The sequence below is a fragment of the Peromyscus maniculatus genome, chromosome 6 (genome assembly GCF_049852395.1).
Source record: "Peromyscus maniculatus bairdii isolate BWxNUB_F1_BW_parent chromosome 6, HU_Pman_BW_mat_3.1, whole genome shotgun sequence".
NCBI lineage: Eukaryota > Metazoa > Chordata > Mammalia > Rodentia > Cricetidae > Peromyscus > Peromyscus maniculatus.
The window spans coordinates 74973303-74999727 of NC_134857.1; the positions used below are offsets into that span (position 1 = coordinate 74973303).

The 26425-nt window shown below is 45.2% G+C and overlaps 2 pseudogenes; both read right to left on the reverse strand.

Annotated features, from left to right (window-relative positions):
* Positions 1-10475: 10475 nt before the first annotated feature.
* On the reverse strand, positions 10476-12777 carry LOC102906678 (mRNA-decapping enzyme 1A pseudogene; annotated as a pseudogene).
* Positions 12778-22824: 10047 nt separating this feature from the next.
* LOC102917920 (mRNA-decapping enzyme 1A pseudogene) lies at positions 22825-25098 on the reverse strand (annotated as a pseudogene).
* Between the last annotated feature and the right edge of the window lie 1327 nt (positions 25099-26425).

Consider the following 26425-nt stretch of genomic DNA (forward strand, 5'->3'; position numbering starts at 1 on the left):
CATTTTAAATGCCATATTCGGTAGATCTCTGAAGGGTTTGAAGATGACCTGTCTAAAATATATCTGCTCAATTTTTAAAACATATCTAATATGACTACAATTTCTATTGTAATGTCTAACTACTTTCATTTCTTTATATCCTAATAGTTGGTAATAATGTAAAGTATTTAAAACTAGCAATTGTCTTTTTTTTTCTTTTCTTTCTTTCTTTTTTTTTTAAACAAGAACCTTAAATCTAATCTCCTTTGCTTAGCCTTTTTCCTAACCCTTGACAACAACTTGTAACCAACCCCCCTAAACAATGAAAATTATCCCAGACCCAAAACCCATTAAAAGAACCAAAAAACCACCTGCCCCACACCACTTCTTTGGCAATGTGGGTGTCATATTCTTAAAATTGCTTCCTGCTGGGTATGGGCGAAGTTATCTTTATCCTGAAAGAAAAATTTTAGGTTAATTGTCAAATTCTAGGAAAGGTAACTATATCCTTCATTATTATCCAGTCTGTGTATAAAGCCAAAGTTCAGGGTTTATCTCAAGTCCTTATTCAAGTAGTCTTTGAGACTGGATCATCTCAGCTAGTCATCTCAAAATTGCTCTGAGCACCTTGTAGTTCAAAGCTGATCTGTAGATGATGTTTGTCAGTTTAGTGATATTATTATTGACCACGTGGAATTGTTGTTGTTGTTGTTGTGGGGCCCCATCTTCTTCCTGGAGACTTCAGTTGATGTTAGGCCTGGCCGTGATTTCCTGCAGAAAACTGATAAGAGACTCGAACACAAAGACATATATATGCAGCTAATTGAAGCCTTTTTTCTAGAATTAGTTAGTACTCTATATGACCATTCATATCTTAACAAAGTTTAAAATGTATATGTATATATTAATCTTGTAAATTTTGATATAAAATTTATACTTTAAGAAAAGTTTAAAGAATCAGAATAGAATCAAAGAGTTGAGATTAATAATAGAATAGTCCCTTAATTAATTTGACTTTTGTCCTGTCCCATAGCAGAAAATGGCTCTTTTATTCTGTCATGATACAGGGAGTTTGTATTTTCATTTTAACAACATGCTTGAGTTTAAAGAAGGAGAGAGCCATTCTCCAACTCCAAAGTCAGCTTTAAATTTTAATTGAACTGGGACTATTAGAAGACCAATAGTGTTAAATCTTTAGAGAAAAGCAGAAACAAACATTTAAGAAGACATAATTTTTTTTTTTTAGATTATATATACCCATACGCCATTTCACTTTGTTTCCTGGGATAGATGATTTGTCCCTTTTCTTCAGTTGTCTCATTTGTCTTGTGTTCTTCAGATTCCTTAACCATCATTCTCCTAAAAGACAAAAACAAAAACCTTTCCCCAAGACTAACTTTGGGGATGTTCCCTTTTGGCAAGTTATTATCTGATTAAATGAAAAGGCATGTGTTACTGTACAAGTTAGTTTAAATTGGATGTTCATGCTGGTTGATGAACTATCATCTTCTCTAATTAAGAGGTTTCTCTTGTTCAAATCGAACCTTTATCAATTTTGATGGTACCCACAGCTTATCTTCTCCTGTAGAAACAAAAGCAAAACCTCGTCCCCAACGTAATACATACCCTGGTTTCCATTCTGAGGTCAGCACATCCTTAAAGTATATAGGCTGATTTAATTCTGTAGTTTTTTCTATTACCCAATGTCTCTCTGCAGCTGTTGTTCCTTTCTCATTGGCATTCAGAAAATTCAAAGTTAGAAGAGCATTATGCAGTCTATTTCTGGGGGTTTTTGTAACCCATTTCTGTTTGTTTAGCATATCCTTTAGAGTTCTGTTTGATCTTTCTATAACTGCTTGACCTGTAGGATTATGTGGTATGCCTGTAATATGCTTTATATTGTAATAAGCAAAAAACTGTTTCATTTTAACAGAGACATATGATGGAGCATTGTCAGTTTTGATTTGTGCAGGTATACCCATGATGGCCATAACTTCTAGCAAATGAGTGATTACAGAATCAGCTTTTTCAGAACTCAAAGCAGTTGCCCATTGAAATCCTGAATAAGTATCAATGGTGTGGTGTACATATTTCAATTTTCCAAATTCTGCAAAGTGAAACACATCCATCTGCCAGATTTCATTCCTCTGAGTACCCTTTGGGTTACATCCTGCTGGTAATGGCGTTTGATTATAGAAGGAACAAGTAGGACATTTCTTTACTATTTCTTTGGCTTGTTGCCAGGTTATGGAAAAATCCTTTTTTAAACCTTTACTATTGACATGATGTTTTTTATGAAATTCTGAGGCCTCCAGCACATTTCCTATCAATAATTTATCAATCTCATCATTGCCTTGTGCTAAAGGGCCTGGCAGACCAGTATGAGATCGGATGTGAGTTATATATAAAGGATGACTCCTTTTCCTGATTGTATCTTGTAATTGAATAAATAGTGAAGTTAATTCTGAAGCATCAGGGATAAATTCTGCAGTCTCAATATGTAATACCACTCTTTCAGCATACTGAGAGTCAGTTACTATGTTGAGAGGTTCTGAATAATCCATTAATACCAACAGAATAGCATACAATTCTGATTTCTGCACTGAATTATAAGGACTTTGTACCACTTTACTTAAATTTTCTGATTTGTAACCTGCCTTTCCTTGTTTGTTGGCATCTGTATAAAATGTACAAACTCCAGATATGGGTTTTTGCCGTACAATTCGAGGCAAGATCCAATCAGCTCTCTTTATAAAATCAATTCTGTTGCTTTTGGGATATTTGCTGTTAATTTCTCCCAAAAAATTACTGCAAGCTCTTTGCCAAGGTTCACTTTCTGTCCATAATTTTTCAATGTCCTCCTTAGTTAAAGGTACGACAATTTCTGCTGGGTCTATTCCTGCTAATTGACGAAGTCTCAATTTTCCTTTCCAAATCAAGTCAGAGATTTTTTTCCCCATAAGTTTTTAATTTTTTATTTGGTTTATTTGGTAAAAATATCCATTCCAATATAATATCTTCCCTCTGCATTAATATTCCAGTAGGGGAGCCGGGCGTCGGTGGCGCACGCCTTTAATCCCAGCACTCGGGAGGCAGAGCCAGGCGGATCTCTGTGAGTTCGAGGCCAGCCTGGGCTACCAAGTGAGCTCCAGGAAAGGCGCAAAGCTACACAGAGAAACCCTGTCTCGAAAAACCAAAAAAAAAAAAAAAAAAATATTCCAGTAGGGGAATGCCTAGAAGGTAAAATAACCAAAATGCAATCCAGCTTTGGATCAATACGATCCACGTGCCCTTCATGTACTTTCTTTTCTACCAAGGCCAATTCTTTCTCAGCTTCAGGTGATAATTCTCTTGGACTATTTAAGTCCTTGTCACCTTCTAAGGTTTTGAACAAATTAGTCAGTTCATCATTTTTTACCCCAACAATAGTTCGTAGATGAGAAATATCTCCAAATAATCTTTGAAAGTCATTAAGAGTCTGTAGTCTATCTCTCCTAATTTGCACCTTTTGGGGTCTAATTTTTTGTAGCTCTATTTTATATCCTAAATAATTAATAGAATCTCCTCTTTGTATTTTTTCAGGAGCAATTTGTAATCCCCAGCAAGGCAAAATTTTCTTTACTTCTTCAAACATTCTTTCTAAAGTATCTGCATTTGAGTCAGCTAGTAAAATATCTTCCATATAATGATATATTATAGATTTAGGAAATTTTTTACGTATCACTTCCAATGGCTGTTGTACAAAATATTGACACAGAGTTGGGCTATTTAACATTCCCTGTGGGAGGACCCTCCATTGAAATCTTTTAACCGGTTGAGAATTATTATAAGTAGGCACTGTGAAAGCAAATCTTTTTTGTCTTTTTCTTGTAAGGGTATTGAAAAGAAACAGTCTTTTAAATCAATAACTATGAGAGGCCATCCTTTTGGTAACAGAGTAGGCAAAGGAATTCCAGATTGTAGAGAGCCCATTGGCTGAATTACTTTGTTAATTGCTCTAAGGTCTGTTACCATTCTCCATTTACCAGATTTCTTTTTAATAACAAATACAGGAGAATTCCAAGGGCTGGTTGACTGTTCAATATGCTGAGCATTTAACTGTTCTTCTACCAGCTCTTCTAAAGCCTGGAGTTTCTCTGTTGTTAAAGGCCATTGCTGAACCCATACAGGCTTGTCTGTTAACCATTTTAAAGGTAGAGCTGTTGGTATTTTTGGAAGATTATCAGTTGTTGTGCCCTGTTCCTGTATAATATGGATGGCTGGTGACCACTCAAAATAATGCCTTCTAATATTTCTCTCAGAAACATGTGCTAGTTTATGATTTGTTTCTGAGATTGGAGGGATTTTAATCTGAGTATTCCATTGTTGCAACAAGTCTCGACCCCACAGGTTCATAGCTATGTTAGCGACATATGGTTTTAATTTTCCTCTCTGTCCTTCTGGACCTATACATTCCAGCCATCTTGCACTCTGTTTTACTCCAGATAATGTCCCAATTCCTAACAGTTGAACGTTTACCTCCTGAAGAGGCCAAGCTGGATGCCAAAATTCTGGTGCAATTATGGTAATGTCTGCACCTGTGTCTACCAGACCAGACAACAAAACACCATTTATTTTTATCGTTAATTTTGGTCTCTGTTCATTAATAGAAGTTTGCCAAAAAATTTTCTTTATGTTTTCTCCTGAATTTTCTATTCTCTCTGTTTCATTATCCTGACCAGCATGATTTATTCCAATAGTCATTTGGTTATTTATCGCTCAGATCAGGGATTTCCTCTACAGCTGCAGGAAAGGTTTGAACTGGTTTTGCTATGGGGGCCTGCATGAGGCCCCTCCGGGAGTTTCCCGAAAACTGAGGCAAAGGATTACCCTGTCTGTCCTTTGTTGATCTACATTCATTGGTCCAGTGTTTTCCCTTACCGCACCTTCTGCATACTCCAGAAGGAAGGGGCCTTCTGTTGCCATTGTTCCTTGAAGAAATATTGCTTCTAGGAATGACCTGTTTACAGTCCCTTTTAAAATGTCCTTGCTTTCCACACCCAAAACATCTAACACTCCTCAAACCTTTTGAAATTACTTCTCCTACCCACGTATCATCATGCTCATCAACCTCAACATTAATTGTTTCTCTAATCCAATCTTCCAAAGGTGCAGATCTTGCCTTTAATGGCCTGATTATTCTTTTACATGCTGCATTCACATTCTCAAATGCCAAAGCTTCAATTATTGCCTTACTAGCTTCTGATCCTGAGACCATTCTGTTTACTGCTGAAGCCAGTCTTTCTAAAAAATCTGTGAAAGATTCTTTTGGGCCTTGCATAACCTTTGTGAATGACTCAGGTTTTTTTCCTGGTTCCTCAACTCTGTCCCATGCATTCAAGGCTGCTATTCGACATAAAATTAGGGTTTGAACATCATATAAACATTGTGTTTGTATTGAAGCATATTGGCCTTCTCCAATAAGCTGATCCTGACAAACTTGTATTCCTTTATCCGTCCATTGTTTTTCTACGTTTCTAGCTTCATCCTTAAACCACGTTAGAAATTGAATTCTCTGGCTGGGTTCCAGAACAGCTTGTGCAAGGTCCCGCCAGTCCTGTGGTATAATCCTATTATATGTTGACCAAGAGTTTAACATTTGCTTTACATATGGGGAATGCATGCCATAAGATACTATTGCCTCCTTAAACCTTTTAAAATCCATCCGTTCAATTGGAGCCCAGATATTTTGTGTAGCCATTTGATCAGGCATCTGCTGTACGGTTACAGGATAAATTAAGGGTGACTGTGTGAAAACAGGCTTTCTTTCTGTAACCTTATGATCCAAACTTGAACCAACTTCACTGTTAAAATTAACAGGTTTTTCTAAAGCTGTTATCCTGGCACTTAAATTGACTATCTTTTTAAATAGTAAAATGAGAATAAGCATGGTGATAAACTGCATAATTCGATCAACATTAATCTTCTCATATAGTTGTTCCATTGTCAGACTGCCTAAAATTTCAAAAACCCAATTTTCTTCCAATGTACACAGAAAACCCATTTTTTTTAAATGTGGAAAAAAATTGTCGTTTAAATAGTTTCCTTTATGACTTACCAAATCTGCGTAGAACAGTAGAAATCCGAGCGAATTTCAAAAGAGCCACCTAGTGTCCTAGGTGTGAATCCAGAGAGAGAGAGAGAGAGAGAGAGAGAGAGAGAGAGAGAGACAGAAACAGAGAGACAGAGAGAAAGCAAGAGAGAAAGCAAAAGCGAAAGTGAAAGTGAAAGTGAAAGTGAAAGTGAAAGCGAAGGGGTAGCCAGCTAAAGCTTAAAGCCAGCCACTTGTTCCCTCTTGAGCCGAGTCAAGACTTGGCTTTACAGGCAGGGGCCCTGTTTAGCAGGGCAGGCCTGAGCTGTTTGTAGCACTGGCTTTAAGCAAGCAGCTCACAGTCTGGCCTGAGCCCAAGCAGACCTGGGCTGGGGCTAGGGAGCAGGCTGCTCCGGCTAGGGAGCCGGCTGCTCGGGCTAGGGAGCCGGCCCCAAGCAGTTTTTAATGGATTCTTGTCACGTTGGGCGCCAGATGTTGATGTAACCAATCGTCTTATTAAAATAAGAAACACAGAGCCAATGTAAAAGAGAAAGCCAAGAGGTCAGAGCTCAGAGATAAAATCTTACCTCCTGCAGTGCTCCTAGTTTCCCCGCAAGAGAGAGAGCTACTTCCTGTTTGTCTGTGTTTAAATAGTCTTTCTGTTCTGCCTTCTCATTGGTTGTAAACCCAACCACATGACTGCCTCATCACTGCCTGTAAGTACCGCCCTCCAGGTCTTAAAGGCATATGTCTCCAATACTGGCTGTATCCCTGAACACACAGAAATCTACCTAGCTCTTCTAACCACCACGCTCTTGCTATGGCTCTAATAGCTCTGACCCCAGGGCAACTTTATTTATTAACATAAAATTAAAATAACATTTCAGTACAAATAAAATATCACCATAAAGAACTTTTGAATACTGTAAGCAGAGCTTAATGGGCCATTCTGACAGGAAAGTGGGACGCCAGAAGACTGGGAGAAGCGTGGATTGTGGAGAGCTGGCTCATGTGGATTCTGAAGAAAACAAGGCTGTTTAGATTGTGTTTCCATTATGGCTGTATTCTGCTGCATCCTGAGAACTTGAGTGAGACTGAATTTTAAGCTTAGGAGTCTGGCAGAGGAGCATTCATGGCAGATGTCTTAGTTTCTTTTCTTGTTGCTGTGATAAAATACAAAAGCAGCTTGAGGAAGGGCTCACTTTAGCTCATTTCTTCTTGTTCTTGTTTCTAGACAGGGATTCACTATACAGCCCTGGCTGTCCGGGAACTCACTCTGTAGACCAGGCTGGCCTCAGACTCACAGAGATCTGCCTGTCTCTGCCTCCTGAGTGCTGAGATCAAAGGTGTGCTGTAGTTGGTATTTTGGGGGGGCCGCAAACCAGCTCCCAAATAAAGACATGGAGACTAAGTAGGTGCTAAAACTTGGTTTTGAAATTTTATTAAAAAAATATATTTGCAAACATATAAAATTTAGGATGAAAAATGCTCATTTTAAAACATGTAATAACTTAATATTTGCAAACACACACAGATGGTATAAAATCCACACCACTAGAAAGGTTAACAACGAGGCGGCACTGCGCTCATGGAACCACAGCTTCACGGTGGTGCGGGCTTCTCGTCTCCACGGAAAAGCTGAGAAGCTGGTACAGTGAAGTCACGAGAGCCACATGGCCAAAGCAGGATGAGCAGAGACCACTCACAGCACGGACATGCTTCTTTAGGGTTCACAGCTAAAAGGGAAACAACTTTGCATTTTCCCCACTTCAAAGTGATCGATACTGCAACGCAGCATTTTAAAGAAGGACGTCAGCTCTGAATCCACGTGAAACACTGCATTTCCCCTGCTGAAACTCGAAGAAAAAAAACTAAAACAACCCAAACCAAAAGCCCAGCAGGCTTGTTGAGGCCCTGGCTGCTCGTGGAAATGCTCTCAAGCGTGGCCTCTGAAGTCCACTGTAAGGTGCTCTGCTCAGACCCCAACATTGGATTCTTGAAAACAGGGCACTGTTAGTTCTAGCAGGTACTCTGAACACAACTGGAGAAAATCAAAGGCAGGCAGGAAGAAATACGGCCCACAGTGGATGTGCCACAAGGACACAGGACTCAGGCCGTGACCCTGTCCTTGCCCCGCACAGGGTCCTGCTGTGCCCTCCTCTCCCTCCAAGTTCAAGAGCGATGGCGAACTCTGCTTTGCAAACATTAGGCACCTTCAGTTTCACATTGCATTGTTAGTGTTACAATGGCAGCTACAGCCTCCACTACTGAAAGGAGAACACTTCAAACATTCTTTGGGGGAAGAGAGCAATAAAGCTGCATGGTTTCCAAAGACTACTTACTAGTGGAGTCAATAGCTTTATAATCCCCACAAGAAGATTCAGGCCACAGATACAACGAATGCTTGCACATGCAAACTCTGGTCACTGGTATCTACGCCAAGCCTGGGCCAAGGCCTTGAAAGAAATACCACTGTCCAGGGCCAACTGTGGACAGCCCATATGGAGACTGCAGGGGATGCCTCTCCCGATCCTGACGGGACTCAGGGTCCAGTAGATCAGTGGCAGCGTCCCGAGGCCCAGGAGAGGTGTACAACTGGGAAGAAGGCAGTCTGGGAGGGATGGGGGGTCGGCTGGGGTGTGCATCCACTCAAAGACGTAACATTAACCACAATGAAAAGAAGAGCAGTGTCACTCACTGGTGACGACCCAGACACACACTACTCCAAACTCTGGGCTGCTCGTCCCAGAGCCTTTGACCACAGGGGTGAGGGGATGGGACGTGTACACAGGTGGGCAGTGGCCTCGCTCAATGCAGTCTCCTGGGCTCTGCCAACCTAGCAAGAAGCATCTCCAATGTCCCTTTCAGTTCAGCTAAGGTTCCAGCAAAGACACTGTAAACACGCAAGCTCCGTTAGCAGAGGGTCTCAGTCGTCGCCTGAATGAGGAATAAGGCAATGGGCCGACTGTGAGACCAGGCTCATCCAGCTGCAACTAGCCAAGCTTGGCCTGGCTCTCTGGGGACTCATTCTGGCCTGACTTCCTAGTAATCATGATCTGGAACTTCTGGCTTCTGAATCTGAAGCAAATGCTTGGAATATATAAATCTGGGAGCCGAAAGGGGTTTCCCCTGTCCAAGTCTCCATCACTTCGGCACTTAGAAGTCTGAGGAAGCCTTCCAGGAGACTCGACTGCACTTCCGTCAGTCATGCCCAGGGCTAGGGTGAGAAGCGACACATCTGACTGCAGACACTCTTCAGGATACCCATCTTCCCCTCCCAGAATATCACACACTCAAAAGCATCAGCTAAGTTCAAACACCTACTGGAAAAAGAATGCTTTTTCATCTGCTTCCTGATGTCCACTGAGACCACACACGGGGGGGACCAGACCTACAGGAGTGTTCACTTCAGGAGAACAGTCCGGTGGTTCCGTGACCACTTCCTACTGTCAGCAACAGATCCGCTCACTACAATTCTACCTTCCTTAGATGATGCATCAACAATTTTTGGTTACTAAATTTACACACTATCATGAAAACAAACTATTCCTTAACTGAGCATGAGAAAGTCTAGGCTTCCCTGAATTCTGCACATTTCACATATAACTAGGTAGACATCAAGAGAAGACTCTGAACTGAGAAGCAGAAACATTGTCCAGGAAGCATGTGGAGATCAGCATGAGCCAATCCAAGTATTCTTTAGCCTAAAAAACTAAGACCAAACTAAAATAAGTAGTTAATAAGTAATTCTCTAAAATTTCAGCTAGAAAGAAATGGATGAGCCTTTGGTTGAGTTCCCATTAAAGCTTAAGTGACTACTCCTGTGGGACTGCCGCATCCGTGAGCACAGTCCCGGCGAGTCCTTATACCAGCTGGCTGAGCCAGCGGGTTCCCACCCATCATTACATAGTGCTCAGAAAAGTAAGCAGTGCATCTTAATTGGTTAAATACTACAAAACGACCTGCATCATAGAAACAAAGACTTTTCATTCAAAGAAGGTCTCAAAATTACTATTGCTGAAATCATCAAATTCTACATTAAAATATTACTAAACACCATTGCATGCCATAAAAGAATAAATAGAAACCATGGCAGATCAATAGCAGCATCACAAAGCATCTTTACAGTTTCACACTGCGGCTCAGGAGCTCACAGCCCAGGGGTACACTGGTGAGGTTCTGCGTCTCCCACTTTCTGTGACTCCATCGTCTACCACGAAGGAAGAGCAGTGAGGTCGGCTGGCCCCTTTTCTGCATAGCTTGAAAACTGCTCTCAGCACATCTGAGGAATGGAACCAGAATGGCTTTGTCAGATTGGTCCACTGGTCCTTTTGTCAAAGTGTTAAGGAAAACAATCAACAAGAACTTGAACTGTTTAGACAGAAAAGGAAAATAAGGCTGTGCGTCACACACACAAACTTGACACTTCCAAAGCACTGGAGAGTTTATTAAGAGCGAAGCCTCCGGTAGGATGTGGATCTGGGCAGCCCAGCCTCTGCTTCCCAGGTTCCCAGCCTCCTCCACCAGAGCCCAGGCCGGCCTGAGTCTGCACACGGCAGGCAGGACCGGGACACTTAACGAAACACAAAGAAATCCCAGAAGTTTAAGGCCCAAGCGGGGTGCTCATAGAAAACATACTTCACTTGAACAAATACCTTCTAAAGAACCAACTGAATTCTGATCCTTAGAACTTGAAGCTACTTTGTGGAGCTGACATTCAGTTCAGCGCTTTAGGCTGGCAGTGGAGGAGGGCCTGGGCTCCCCTGGGCTCTGCTACAAGGCTGGGGGCCCCCGCCCCAGGCCTGGAAAGTAAGCTGACAATCAGGCTCCTCCTTCCACACCCCACCGAACTCAACACAATGGTCTTTTCTGCTGTCTTTGTCAAACAAAGGTCTGCTGGTGATGCTTCACAGTGAAACCTCCATCATCACTGAGAATGTCTCTAGAAAACAGCCTTAAGGAACAAGGCTCTCCCAAAGGCTCAAACTCAGACTTCTCAAAGCTCCATGTTCTACTGAGATGTTCCATGAGGAAGCCTGCTTGTTTTTGAGGTGCACCCTTGACCCTCACATTGACTGTACTCCAGTCATAGGTTGTGGCTGTCCTTCTTCTTGGTCAACACCTGCAGGTAGACTTCATGAAGTGTACTGAGGAAGCTAGAGTCATTCTTTATTAGATGTATCAGTGTGCCCTGGAGCTGAGACTTGCTGAGAATAATGGAAGGCTTTCTCTGATTTTCTGGCGTTCCAACAGTGAGGGGAGAGGGAGAGCTTGCTTTCCTCTCCAGGTCTGTGAACGTGGGGACTGTCTGCTGGAACACACTGGGGGACAGCAGGATAGAAGACACTGCTGTGGTTGCTGCAGTGACCAACACAGGGCCTGCAATCTGAAGGGTTGGAGCAAGCACCATGTTGCTCAGGGAGGCTGAGGGCACTGCTCTGGCTGCTGCCCTCTTAGAGGGTGGCTCTATGAAGCTCTCAGGGGTGGCCAGCCGGCCAGCTGCTGAAGAAAAGCCAGGTGCCACTGCACCTTTTCCAAGAGGCGGCGGCGGCGGCGGCGCCTGTATTTGGTCATCCTGTGGGGTCAACCTGAGTTTCTGGAGCAGATCAATGCTGGGGAGGGATGTGCCAGCGGGGCTTGACAGACTCACTGGGGCTCTGAAGGGGCTTAGCTCAGGAACTGGCTGGCTCAGGAGTGGAGACTTCTGTCTGGGTGTGGTCTTCACTGCTTGCATCATGGTGCTATTTAGAGGTAAGTGAGGAACCTGTGTGGTGGGAGCTTCGGCTGGCAGAGCAGGACTGAGGACCGGGCTCAGCGCGACGGTGTAGCTTGCGGCATGCTTTTCCCCTGACTGGGCAATGGAGGCTGGAGTGATGAGCACGGGGGGCGCTGACTTCAGGCTGGACTGTGTGGGGAGCAACAGAATGGACACCCAGGTTTTCAGACTGTGGCACGCCCGCTGACTGCTCATCATCTCCGGGGGGCTTCTCCACGTCTTCTGACTCGAGACCCACAACTGATGGTTGCTCCTTTGGCAAAGAGGTTCCAAATAACTCTTCTACTGTCAGGCGTTTGTGACCCGATGGAGCAGACTTATCTTGTAACCCAGAGGGTGTCTCGTCTAGTGTCTCGGTGCTTCCCAGATTGGAGAGCTGAGTGCTTGGCTGTAACCCAGGGCTGGAGATATTGGAGCCGCCCATCTGATTCCTCTCATACTCATCCTTGGCCCTGCTGAGCATCTCCAGGATGTCAATGGGCCTCTGGTCGTTGCAGCCATTGGCCTGGCTGGGACTCTGTTTCTCTTGAGCAGCCTGCTGGGATCGCCGGGTCTCCTCTTTGACCACATCAGCCATGAGTTTTGCTATGCGGTGACAGTCATTCTTGTCATAAAACCAGATACTGTATATCGACAAGCTTGCATTTCTATACAGAAGAAATGGTTCGTGGAGCTGAAATTCCAAATCTTTATTCACTGGTTCGACCAGGTTGTGCATGTTCAGTCGGTTGACAACGGTGAAACCATGGTAAGGTGAAGCGGACCTTCGATACACAAATAGGGTCCCTTCTATATCAGCCTTCTCCCACTGGTTGGCTTTAGGGCAGAAAGTGTAGAGCGCGACATGGCCCGCAAGGTCTGCGATGCTGGTGATATAGGGGTCGCGTTGCTTCAAGGCCGCCAGACTCATCTCATGCCTCGCTCGACTCAATGACTCCATCTTGGATCCCGGAGCCGAGCCTAGCTCAAAAAACCAACCAAACAAATAAATAAGTAAATTCTTAAAAAGAATAAAATGTTTCAATCAGATGATGCCAACATGTCAAGTAAGATGACAACCTTTATTTAACAACTTAAGGGCATTAGTAACCTTTTTTTTTTTTTTTTTTTTGGTTTATCGAGACAGGGTTTCTCTGTGTACCTTTGTGCCTTTCCTGGATCTCGCTCTGTAGACCAGGCTGGCCTCGAATTCACAGAGATCTGCCTGGCTCTGCCTCCTGAGTGGTGGGATTAAAGGCATGCGCCACCACTGCCGGGCAGGTATTAGTAACCTTGACAAAAGATACTTTGAGTTTTGGGAACAAAAACCTTGTTTGTTTTTCGAGACAGGGTTTCTCTGTGTAGTTTTGGTGCCTGTCCTGGAACTACTCTGTAGCCCAGGCTGGCCTCAAACTCACAGAGATCCACCAGGCTCTACATCCTGAGTGCTGGGATTTAAGGCTTGCTCCACCACTGCCTGGTGGAACAAAAGCTTTGGTTCACTAGACAGTGGGGTAAAGGAATGGGGTGGTGCTTGCCTGTTGATCCTGGCACTTGGAAAGAGAAGGAAGGAAAATCAGGAGTTTAGCAGCCTCAGGCACAGAGGCAGTTCTAGGCTGCTCTGGGTTACACAAAACCCTATCACAAAACACAAACAATGGTCTCTTCAGATGCTTCCTTGCAGGGTATATCCTCTGTATTTTCACCTTGCCTCTGAATAAGACTTTTCTATTGAAAAGAAAAAAGAGAGGGGCTGGAGAAACGGGATGGTGGTGTCAATGAGAACGGCCCCCATCGGCTCCCGGGTTTAAACACTTGGTCACCAGGGAGTGGCGCTATTTGAAAGGATTGGGAGGTGTGGCCCTGTTGGAGGAAGTGTGTGTCTGGGGGTGGACACTGAGGTTTCAAAACCCCAAGCCAGGCCTAGTGGCTCTCTCTCTTCTTATGGATCTGGATTTAGAACTCTCAGCTCCATCTCCAGCATCCTGTCTGCCTGTGTGTGGTCATGCTTCCCACCATGATGACAATGGACTAAGCTTCTGAAACTGTGATCAAGCTGCAATTAAATACTTCCTGTAGTTGGTTTTGTTTTGTTTTGTTTGTTTTGTTTTCTCTTTAGGGACCCACCACCCAGCTCCCAGATAAATACACAGAAACTTATTCTGACTTATAACTTCCTGGCTTTATTTCTAGCCAGCTTTTCTTTAATTATCCCATCTACCTTTTGCCTCTGGGCTTTTATCTTTTTTTATTTTTATATCACTTTTCTTTCCTTCTTATTCCATGTCTGGCTGTGTGGCTGTGTGGCTGGCCCCTGGCATCCGCCTCTCCTCCTTTTCTCACTCCATCTCTTCTTGTTCTTTCCTTCTATTTATTCCCTCTGCCTGGCAGCCCCACCCATCCCTCTCCTGACTTGCTATTGGCCAGTTCTTTATTAGACCAATCAGGTGTTTTAGGCAGGCAAAGTAACACAGCTTCACAGAGTTAAATGAACACAACATAAAAGAATGCAACACATCTTTGCATCATTAAACAAATATTCCACAGCATAAATGAATGTAACGCAACTTTCTTTCATAAGAGTTTTAGTGGTCATGGTGTTGATTCACAGCAATAGAACAGAACAGTGACTAAATTGGATGGTTAGGAGTATTAACTGTTATTTCAAAGAACCTGAGCTCAGTTTCAAGCATCCATATCAGGTAGTTCAAAACCACTTGTAACTCTAGTTCTAGGGAGATCTGATGCCTCTGCATCAGGCAGGGACTCTGGCGGCATGGAGACTCTGGCTTCTTGTAGCTACAGCCTGTGTGGTGACTGCAAAGCCATAGGCAAGTGGCTTTTTTGTGAATTTGTGCCCCAAAAGTTGGACACCAGATGTTGCATGAATCCTAAATGGTTTTATAAAAACCTGGAGCTGGAGCCAGACATTGGGGTAAATGGTGAAAGATCAGAGGAAACAAGCCACAGCCACTTCTCAAAGGGGCAATTGCTGTGGTAAGAGTTGGGGAGGAATAGAGAAGGGAATAGCAGGGTACATAAAAGTGATCTGATCGGGAAATGGGAAATGGGGAGGGGGTGGCGGCTTTAATTAGGGTGATGAATCCAGGAGCGAAGATAGAAACTGACAGTAGGGGTGTCTGGAAAGGTCACAAGGAGTCATGTTATCAACATTTACCTTTTAAAAACACAAAACTATCCCAGGCGGTGGTGGCGCACACCTGTAATCCCAGCACTCGGGAGGCAGAGGCAGGTGGGTCTCTGTGAGTTCAAGGCCAGCCTGGGGTACAGAGCGAGATCCAGGACAGCCAGGGCTATAGGGAAATTCTGTTGTGGAATATTATTTTAAGATGTGTTACATTTGTTTATGCCGAGGAACATTTGTTTAATAATGCGAAGACGTGTTGTTGGTTAAGCGGTGGTGCTTGTGGCTGGTCGCTGCCTGTGGCAGCCAGGCCCACAGAAGAGTCATGAGCTATGGTTACCTTTCTACAGCTTTATTGGGGGGGGGGAGAGAGCGACGGAGCCGAGTGGGGAGAACACGGAAGGAGAGAGTGCCAACGGAGAGGGCACAGAGAGGGGACCCCCGCTTTTTAGGCTGGGACGCCGTCGCAGGCTGATGACGTAATTAAGGACGCAATCCTTACATATGTTGCATTTGTTTAAGTCTGTGGAGCTGTTTTCTTTGTCTGTCTGAAACACTTGATTGATCTAATAGAGCTGAATGGCCAATAGCAAGGCAGGAGAAAGGATAGGTGGGGCTGGCAGGCAGAGAGAATAAATAGGAGGAGAAATCTGGGAGATGATTGGGGAGCAAGAAGAGGAGGATGACGCCAGGGCCTGCCACTCACCTACCCAGCCAGACATGGAGTAAGAGGTAAAGCAAAGGTACACAGAAATAGAGAAAGGCAAAAGACAGACAGGGTAATTTAAGAAAAGCTGGCTATGAACAAGCCAAGCTAAGGTCAGGCATTCCTAAGTGAGAATAAGACTCCGTGTGATAGATTTGGGAGCTGGGTGGCAGGCCCCACAAAGAGTAAAAGTGTAAAGGGCAAAAAACAAAACAAAAAACAACTACAAAATCCTGTCTCAAAAAAATTAACTAAATAAATAAATAGAAATAAAAAACCACAAACAAACAAACAAAACCCCAAATCTATAATACACATAAATCTGTCTATAAATACACATATAGTTTAAATGAAAGTTTCCCATCTGGTCTGGAAATGTTCTCTCCAAGAGCCAATGACCATCTAACAAAAGAACATCTAACCTCACCACCAGGCATGAGAAGCCGTCATGTGCTGCTGGTCAGGGTTGCCCAAGAGGCACCCAAAACATTACTGGCCATTGTTACTGCTCTTGGTTGCGCACCAGAGATAAAGACTTGTTGCTGAAGACACCGTACACTTCAGAAGTACGCTAGAGGCCTCTGAACTGAACTCATCTGAATGCTCCCTCCTTGAGGACAAGCTGTCATAGTACCAGAAGGAACCATGCAAGCTTCCAAAGGATGGACGCTAACAACAGTCTTACCTAGGTATGATGCCTGTGAACCACATCCATGCCAAGCAGGGGCATGATAACTCCAAGGGTGCAGCAGTGGCATGCAAAACTTGGGTAACTAAGGGCCCTCTGATTGGACCTTAGACCTGCTCAACAAAAGGGAAACCGTGCCTAGTTCTGGCAACCCAGGGCTAGTGAAGTCATGGGTCTTGGAGGAGAGCCTACAATCATCACACTACTAAAGCAGCATCATCCCTAACTGCATCCTAGATATTTATCCTGAAGTGCACAGATAAGTGTGGTCCTCACCCTTCTTCTTACAAAGGAAACTTCTTTACAACAGATGGAGAGCATTACAGAAAATCACAAATAATCAAAATGCAGAGATGTGGAGCCCAGGCCCAAAGAATACATCCACAAAACACTCCCAGACCTAAGGCTCAGGGAACATTGTAGAAGAGAGCCTGGAAAGATTGTAAGAGCCAGAGGTCAGGGAGTTTGCTGTGAGACTGTGTCTGTTAGTAATGTCAGAAGCTACACCATAAAGTCTCACCAACGTGACTGCCAAACCATGAGTTGAACAAGAACAACAATGCACATGTCAAAGTGGACACGGAAGCCCACGAGGCCTCAACCCTACACAGAGAACTACAGATAACTAAGAAAGCTTGGGTGGCTTGGGAGTCCTTCCTCGAGGAAGAGTACACCGATTGGTTATCCAGTACCAAACGGTCAGCCCTGAACACATACACAGGAGTAGCATTATACATACACACCTATGCATATAACAACCATTAACAAAAAAAGAGGCTATGAATTTGAAAGAGAGCAAGGAGCAGTGTACAGAAGCGCTTGGAAGGAAGAAAGGAATTTTTTTTCCTTTATTAAGAAATTTTCAGCCGGGCGGTGGTGGCCCACACCTTTAATCCCAGCACTCGGGAGGCAGAGCCAGGCAGATCTCTGTGAGTTCAAGGCCAGCCTGGACTACCAAGTGAGTTCCAGGAACAGGCACAAAGCTACACAGAGAAACTCTGTCTCGAAAAACCAAAAAAAAAAAAAAAAAAAAAAAGAAAAGAAAAAAGAAAAGAAAAAGAAATTTTCAGCCGGGCGGTGGTGGTGCACGCCTTTAATCCCAGCACTCGGGAGGCAGAGGCAGGCGGATCTCTGTGAGTTCAAGGCCAGCCTGGTCTTGAAAGCGAATTCCAGGAAAGGCACAAAGCTACACAGGCAAACCCTGTCTCGAAAAACCAAAAAGAAAGAAAAAAAAAAAAAGAAAAGAAATTTTCTACTCACTCCTCATGCTATCCACAGACCCCCTCCTCCCTCCTCCCACCCCCAGTCCTCTTTCCCAAGCCACCCCACATCCCCCAAATCGAGGTCGCCCATGGGGAGTCAGCAGATCCCAGCTCACTGAGCCTAGGCAGGTCCAAGCCCCTTCGCACTGCACCAAGGCTGTGTCTTGGTGCACAGGCAGGCCTCTGGGAATCCGGTGCCTGTGGTGTGACACCTTGCACAGGAATTTTTTTTTTTAAGTGTCAAAAAATAAATCTATTTTTAAATTTTATGTGTATGGGTGTTTGTGACCATGCAGTGCCTACAGAGGCCAGAAGGGGGTGTCAGAGTCCCTGGAACTGGAGTTCCAGAACCTACATGGTGGATCACAACCATCTATAACTTGCTTCAGAGATAAGATCCAACACTTTCTTCTGACTCTGAGACCATCACACACACGCTGAATATACATACATGAAGGCAAAGCATTCATACATATAAAAGAAATACATCTTGAAAAACCACAAAAGTTTTTTTTTTTTTTAACCTAAAAACAAGAATGCTTCTCTATTTGGGTTGACAAGTGATCATGAAATTTCTATCAGAACTGTTGTTAACTCTGCTTTTTCATTTTTTTAAAGAAATGTTTTAATTCATTTTACATATCAACCACAGATCCCTCACTCATCCCTCCTCCCGCTCCAATCCAGCCTCCCCGCTTCCACCCCATGCGATCAACCCCGTCATTCCCTCCTTCAAAAGGGTAAGGTGTCCCATGAGGAGTCAACAAAGCCTGGTACATTTAGTTGAGGAAGGACCAAGCCCTCCCCCTTGCATCTAGGCTGAGCAAGGCATCCGACCACAGGTAACGAGCTCCAAAAAGCCAGCTCTTGCACCAAGGATACATCTTGATCCCACTGCCAGGGAGCCCTTCAAACACACCAAGCTATACAACTGTCTCCAGTATGTAGAGGGCCTAGTCTGGTCCCATGCAGGTTCCACAGCTCTCAGTCCAAAGTTCGTGAGTTCCTACAAACTTGGTTCTGTATCAGGAGTCTTAAAAGTTCTTATTAATAAAATCAAACCTGAGGCCAGTTATTGGAGTGAACGCTGCTGGAAGATCAGAGAAGCAGAACAAGCCACAGCCAACTCACCTCACCAATTCTTCAGCTGATCCTGTTTCCTCAGACTGGCAGCCTCTGTGTCCTCATGCAGAATGGGTCTCAGCTGAACTGCTGCACAAAAGCCTGAATGCTTAACTAGCTCAGTTCCTGGTTTTCATGCCTTATATACCTTTCTGCCCTCACTTCCTGGGATTAAAGGCGTGTGTCACCATGCCTAGCCGTTTCCAATGTGGCCTTGAACTCCCAGAGATCCAGAGGGATTTCTGCTTCTGGAATGCTAGGATTAAAGGTGTGAGTGCCACCATTTTCTAGCCTCTGTATCTAGTGGCTGTTCTGTCTCTGACTCCAGATAAAGTTTATTAGGTTGCACAGTATTTGGCATGCACAATACCACCATATGGTTCAGTTGTCTGTAGATTTCCCCATCATCATCTTGGCCCCCTTTGCTCATAAAATCCCCCTTCCCTCTCTTCGACTGAACTCCCGGAGCTTGGCCAGGTGCTTGGCCAGGTGCTTGGCCAGGTGCTTGGCTGTGGATCTCTGCATCTGCTTCCATCAGTTGCTGGATGAACGTTCGGTGTCTTCACATGCTGCTTGTCATGGTGGCAGCTGGCAGTTTCTCCTGCCTCAGCCTTCTGCTTCCCAGAATTCTCCTCAAAAGTTTTTTAAATGAAAAAAAATTAAAACCAAAAAACTGATAAACTGTCCAAGTACTTGGGAAGGCAGAGGCAAGTTTGGAGTTCAAGGCCAGCCTCACAACCTAGTCAATTCAAGGTCAGCCTTGGCTGAGGCTCTGTTCCAAAAACAAAAGAAGACAACGGGCTGATAAGAACTAAGGATTCAACCCCAGAGTCCACGTGGTAGGAGAGAACTGACGCCCTCATGTTGCCCCAACCTCTACAATTGAGCTGTGGGGTGAGCAGGTCACAGTTCCCACACTAATAAAATAAATGTGAAAAAATAAAAACTCATACCCAAACGTTAGCAGGGCATAGTGGTGCAGACCTTTATTTAATTCTAGCACTCTGGAGGCAGGGGCAGGTGGATCTCTGAGTTGGAAGCCAGCCTGGTCTACACAGTGAGCTCCAGGTTAGCTGAGCTTATCCAGTGAGGCCTTATCTCAAAACACCAGAAGCCCACACAGGTTCCTCAGGCTTACAGTGTTAGCAGCGGTGTCTACCTGGATCTAGTCCAGTGTCCTTATAACTGCTCCAGAAAACATGCGGACCATTCTCATTCTCAGCAGCCTTTGTGATTGAGATTTTTGCCAACACTTCTGGCCCACACTATCTCCTCTGATTGAATTTGTTTGTTATTTGAGAGCTTGTCTGGAGTGTCTAGCAGGAGAGTGCAGCTACTTGTATCCCCTGACCAAAGACCGACCCTCCTCTATTGGGGTGGGGTAGGGATCTTTCTCACTGCCTCATGGGCACCCCTCCCCCAGCTGCACACTCTCGGGAGGGATGGAGGAAGGGGACACCTGCTTAGCCAGCCAGATCAGCCAAATCAACCCTGGAGATCAACTGGGGTCACAAGTGGCAGCCAGATTGGGCTCACATCCATTTTTGTTTGAGATAGGACCTCTTGTACACCTGGCTGTCCACAAACATACTATACAGTCAGATGACCCAGAACTTCTGATCCTCCTCCTCCCACATTCCGAATGCTAGGATACAGGGTCTCGCTGTGTAGCCCTGACTGTCCTGGAACTCTCTGTAGACGAGGGTGGCCTTGAACTCACAGAGATCCGCCTGCCCCTGCCTCCTGAGTGCTGGGATTAAAGGCTGTGCGCCCCCACCCCCACCCCCTTGGCACTACACACACCCCTGTTTAGTACTGGAGAACTAAAGCAGGGTTCGGGAATGCTAGACAGGCACTGTGCAGTGCTGTGTTTCCATCCCCTGGACCTCCCACGGTTTGTTGTGTATCATTCACAGTACTTATGTTCCTCACTGTCTCACAGCTAAAGAGTTTGTGTGTTTTTACTCCTGAACACTGTAACTCTTGATAGCCAGTTTACTTCTTTTGATCCCCATGTCTCATGCACTGCTCAGGAGCTGCTACCTAAGTGTTTATAATAATCATTTTTGGATACTGGAGAGACAGCTCAGGTTAAGAGCACTGGCTGCTCTCCAGAGGTCCTGAGTTAAATCCCAGCAACCACATGGTGCCTCACAACCATCTGTAATAAGATCTGGTGTCCTCTTCTGGCCTGCAGGTGTACATGCATGCATGCAGAACACTGTATACATAATAACTAAACAAACAAACAAATAAATAAATTCAATAAATAAATAAATCTTTAAAAAAAATTCAGAGCCAGGCAGTAGTGGTGGCACACACCTTTAATTCCAGCACAGGAGGCAGAGCCAGGAGGATCTCCGTGAGTTCAAGGCCAGCCTGGTCTACAGTGCAAGATCCAGGACAGGCACCAAAACTACACAGAGAACCCTGTCTCTAAAAACCAAAAAAAATTTAAAAAATCCAGGGAATACGGTGCTCTCTTTTGGCTTCCACAAGCACCAGGCATATGTGTGGTCACATATATACCTGCAGGCCTACACTGGTACACATACAATAAAAATAAAGAAAATATTTAAAAAATATCACTTTTTTGCCATTAGTTTAGATGTCATCGATTTATTACTACGGAAATTATTTACATGACGGTATAGCTCAGTGTCAGCAGAATGAGCTGCTTCATGTGACACCATTTCAACAGCGATTTCTGTCCCCATCCTTCCCAAGAATGTCACCATCTCTAAAGAGGGGATAACCCCTGCCATCTAGAACCATCTGGGGCCCCCATCCTCTGGGCAAAGACCTTGTTCTCCAGCTTTCACACTGATGGTCATGGTCGAACCTCCCGCCTTTCCTTTCCGGCCTGACCTCACAGCTCCTGCGTGCGGCTTTCCTGGAGCATGCAGCTGCCACCTTTCAACCAGCTCTCAGGCAGAGGAAAAGAAACTTCCTCAAAGCTTGCCAGCCAGGACTCCTGCAGCGGCTCCAATTCTTCTAATGATCTCCACAGGACAGGGAGTATTGGTGGGGAAAGAACAAGGTTTAGTTGACCGCTTCTCTCCAGCCTGGGACAACTCAGCCATGAACTACCTGCCGAGCAAGCGCGAGGACCTGACATACACAAGGAAGGCACAGTGGGACACACTTGTCGATGAGAGACCGTTTCTTACAAAACAAGGTGGGAAGGGGCACTCAAGGCTGTCTTCTGGCTTCCACACGTATGCAAGCTATACCTATGTGCAACCACACACACACACACACACACACACACACTCGAATACATGAAATCTGACTCTTAAAAGCTTCCCCATCTCCAGGCATTAAAATGACCCAGCTCACTTTCCTATTGAAGAGCCTAAATGCAAATTTATACCATTATCTTTTGGGATGCATTTTATGAGTGTTTGCCTGTATGTGCATCACATACATGCTTGGTATCTACAGAGCCAAAAAGAGGGTGTCAGACCCTTTGTGACTAGAGTTACAGAGGGTTGTGAGGCCCCTTGTCTGTGCTAGCAACTAACCAACAAGTGTTCTTAGCCAGACTCCTCTCTCCAGCCCAGAAAGAGCTTTCCTTAAGGGAGCCTCCGGGTTAGTCAGAAGGCCTTCTAGGGCCAGCTGACATCTTGCTCTCCTTCCTCTTCCTCTTCTCTTCATCCGGAGCTTTGGATTCTCAAACCCTTGAGTTAAACAGACCGAGTTACAATCTCTGCAAGAGTTCTTCGTCAAGTTGAAACTGTTCTGATGGGAACTGAAGCCCCTGCTCTCAGCCCGAGTTAGACTTCAGCTGAAGGATGGGAAGGCTGCTCAAGATTTTGCTCATTCTAACCCACACCGAGCCTGGGTGGAGGAGGGAGCTGGAGCAGAGGAGATGTGGAAAAGACCCAAGAAGGCTCAACAGTCAGGCCCAAGTTCTTTCTTCCTGGGTTTAACCCCAGCACCAACAACTACCCCAACAAGGGACAGAAAGGGTGACAATCAACAAGAACTTGAACTGTTTAGACAGAAAAGGAAAATAAGGCTGTGCGTCACACACAAACTTGACACTTCCAAAGCACTGGAGAGTTTATTAAGATTGAAGCCTCCGGTAGGATGTAGATCTGGGCAGCCCAGCCTCTGCTTCCCAGGTTCCCAGCCTCCTCCACCAGAGCCCAGGCCGGCCTGAGTCTGCACAGGGCAGGACCGGGACACTTAACGAAACACAAAGAAATCCCAGAAGTTTAAGGCCCAAGCGGGGTGCTCATAGAAAACATACTTCACTTGAACAAATACCTTCTAAAGAACCAACTTAATTCCGATCCTTAGAACTCGAAACTACTTTGTGGAGCTGACATTCAGTTCAGCGCTTTAGGCAGGCAGTGGAGGAGGGCCTGGGCTCCCCTGGGCTCTGCTACAAGGCTGGGGGCCCCGCCCGCCCGAGGCCTGGAAAGTAAGCTGACAATCAGGCTCCTCCTTCCACACCCCACCGAACTCAACACAATGGTCTTTTCTGCTGTCTTTGTCAATCAAAGGTCTGCTGGTGATGCTTCACAGTGAAACCTCCATCATCACTGAGAATGTCTCTAGAAAACAGCCTTAAGGAACAAGGCTCTCTCAAAGGCTCAAACTCAGGCTTCTCAAAGCTCCATGTTCTACTGAGATGTTCCATGAGGAAGCCTGCTTGTTTTTGAGGTGCACCCTTGACCCTCACATTGACTGTACTCCAGTCATAGGTTGTGGCTGTCCTTCTTCTTGGTCAACACCTGCAGGTAGACTTCATGAAGTGTACTGAGGAAGCTAGAGTCATTCTTTATTAGATGTATCAGTGTGTCCTGGAGCTGAGACTTGCTGAGAATAATGGAAGGCTTTCTCTGATTTTCTGGAGTTCCAACAGTGAGGGGAGAGGGAGAGCTTGCTTTCCTCTCCAGGTCTGTGGACCTGGGGACTGTCTGCTGGAACACACTGGGGGACAGCAGGATAGAAGACACTGCTGTGGTTGCTGCAGTGACCAACGCAGGGCCTGCAATCTGAAGGGTTGGAGCAAGCACCATGTTGCTCAGGGAGGCTGAGGGCACTGCTCTGGCTGCTGCGGTCTTAGAGGGAGGCTCTATGAAGCTCTCAGGGGTGGCCAGCCGGCCAGCTGCTGAGGAAAAGCCAGGTGCCGCTGCACCTTTTCCAAGCAGCGGCGGCGGCGGAGGCGCCTGTATTTGGTCATGCTGTGGGGTCAACCTGAGTTTCTGGAGCAGATCAACGCTGGGGAGGGATGTGCCAGCGGGGCTTGACAGACTCACTGGGGCTCTGAAGGGGCTTAGCTCAGGAACTGGCTGGCTCAGGAGTGGAGACTTCTGTCTGGGTGTGGTCTTCACTGCTTGCATCATGGTGCTATTCCGAGGTAAGTGAGGAACCTGTGTGGTGGGAGCTTCGGCTGGCAGAGCAGGACTGAGAACCGGGCTCAGCGGGACAGTGTAGCTTGTGGCATGCTTTTCCCCTGACTGGGCAATGGAGGCGGGAGTGATGAGCACGGGGGCGGTGACCTCAGGCTGGACTGTGTGGGGAGCAACAGAATGGACACCCAGGTTTTCAGACTGTGGCACGCCCGCTGACTGCTCAAAGGGAAAGGGGGGGAACGATCCATCTCCGGGCGGCTTCTCCACGTCTTCCGACTCGAGACCCACAACTGATGGTTGCTCCTTTGGCAAAGAGGTTCCAAATAACTCTTCTACTGTCAGGTGTTTGTGACCCGATGGAGCAGACTTATCTTGTAACCCAGAGGGTGTCTCGTCTAGTGTCTCGGTTCTTCCGAGATTGGAGAGCTGAGTGCTTGGCTGTAACCCAGGGCTGGAGATATTGGAGCCGCCCATCTGATTCCTCTCATACTCATCCTTGGCCCTGCTGAGCATCTCCAGGATGTCAATGGGCCTCTGGTCGTTGCAGCCATTGGCCTGGCTGGGACTCTGTTTCTCTTGAGCAGCCTGCTGGGATCGCCGGGTCTCCTCTTTGACCACATCAGCCATGAGTTTTGCTATGCGGTGACAGTCATTCTTGTCATAAAACCAGATACTGTATATCGACAAGCTTGCATTTCTATACAGAAGAAATGGTTCGTGGAGCTGAAATTCCAAATCTTTATTCACTGGTTCGACCAGGTTGTGCATGTTCAGTCGGTTGACAATGGTGAAACCATGGTAAGGTGAAGCGGACCTTCGATACACAAATAGGGTCCCTTCTATATCAGCCTTCTCCCACTGGTTGGCTTTAGGGCAGAAAGTGTAGAGCGCGACGTGGCACGTAAGGTCTGAGATGCTGGTGATATAGGGGTCGTGTCGCTTCAAGGCCGCCAGACTCATCTCATGCCCCGCTCGACTCAACGACTCCATCTTGGATCCCGGAGCCGAACCTAGCTCAAAAAACCAACCAAACAAATAAATAAGTAAATTCTTAAAAAGAATAAAATGTTTCAGTCAGATGATGCCAACATATCAAGTAAGATGACAACCTTTATTTAACAAATTTTAAATAAAGATGTTTTTTACCTGTTTTTAAAAGGTAAATGTTGATAACATGACTCCTTGTGACCTTTCCAGACACCCCTACTGTCAGTTTCTATCTTCGCTCCTGGATTCATCTCCCTAATTAAAGCCGCCACCCCCTCCCCATTTCCCATTTCCCGATCAGATCACTTTTATATACCCTGCTATTCCCTTCTCTATTCCTCCCCAACTCTTACCACAGCAATTGCCCCTTTGAGAAGTGGCTGTGGCTTGTTTCCTCTGATCTTTCACCATTTACCCCAATGTCTGGCTCCAGCTCCAGGTTTTTATAAAACCATTTAGGATTCATGCAACATCTGGTGTCCAACTTTTGGGGCACAAATTCACGAAAAAGCCACTTGCCTATGGCTTTGCAGTCACCAGCACAGGCTGTAGCTACAAGAAGCCAGAGTCTCCACAGCACCAGAGTCCCTGCCTGATGCAGAGGCATCAGATCTCCCTAGAACTAGAGTTACATGTGGTTTTGAACTACCTGATATGGATGCTTGAAACTGAGCTCAGGTTCTTTGAAATAACAGTTAATACTCCTAACCATCCAATTTAGTCACTGTTCTGTTCTATTGCTGTGAATCAACACCATGACCACTAAAACTCTTATGAAAGAAAGTTGCGTTACATTCATTTATGCTGTGGAATATTTGTTTAATGATGCAAAGATGTGTTGCATTCTTTTATGTTGTGTTCATTTAACTCTGTGAAGCTGTGTTACTTTGCCTGCCTAAAACACCTGATTGGTCTAATAAAGAACTGGCCAATAGCAAGTCAGGAGAGGGATGGGTGGGGCTGCCAGGCAGAGGGAATAAATAGAAGGAAAGAACAAGAAGAGATGGAGTGAGAAAAGGAGGAGAGGAGGATGCCAGGGGCCAGGCACACAGCCACACAGCCAGACATGGAATAAGAAGGAAAGAAAAGTGATATAAAAATAAAAAAAGATAAAAGCCCAGAGGCAAAAGGTAGATGGGATAATTAAAGAAAAGCTGGCTAGAAATAAAGCCAGGAAGTTGTAAGTCAGAATAAGTTTCTGTGTATTTATCTGGGAGCTGGGTGGTGGGTCCCTAAAGAGAAAACAAAACAAACAAAACAAAACAAAACCAACTACAGAAAGTAATTAATTGCAGCTTGATCACAGTTTCAGAAGCTTAGTCCATTGTCATCACGGTGGGAAGCA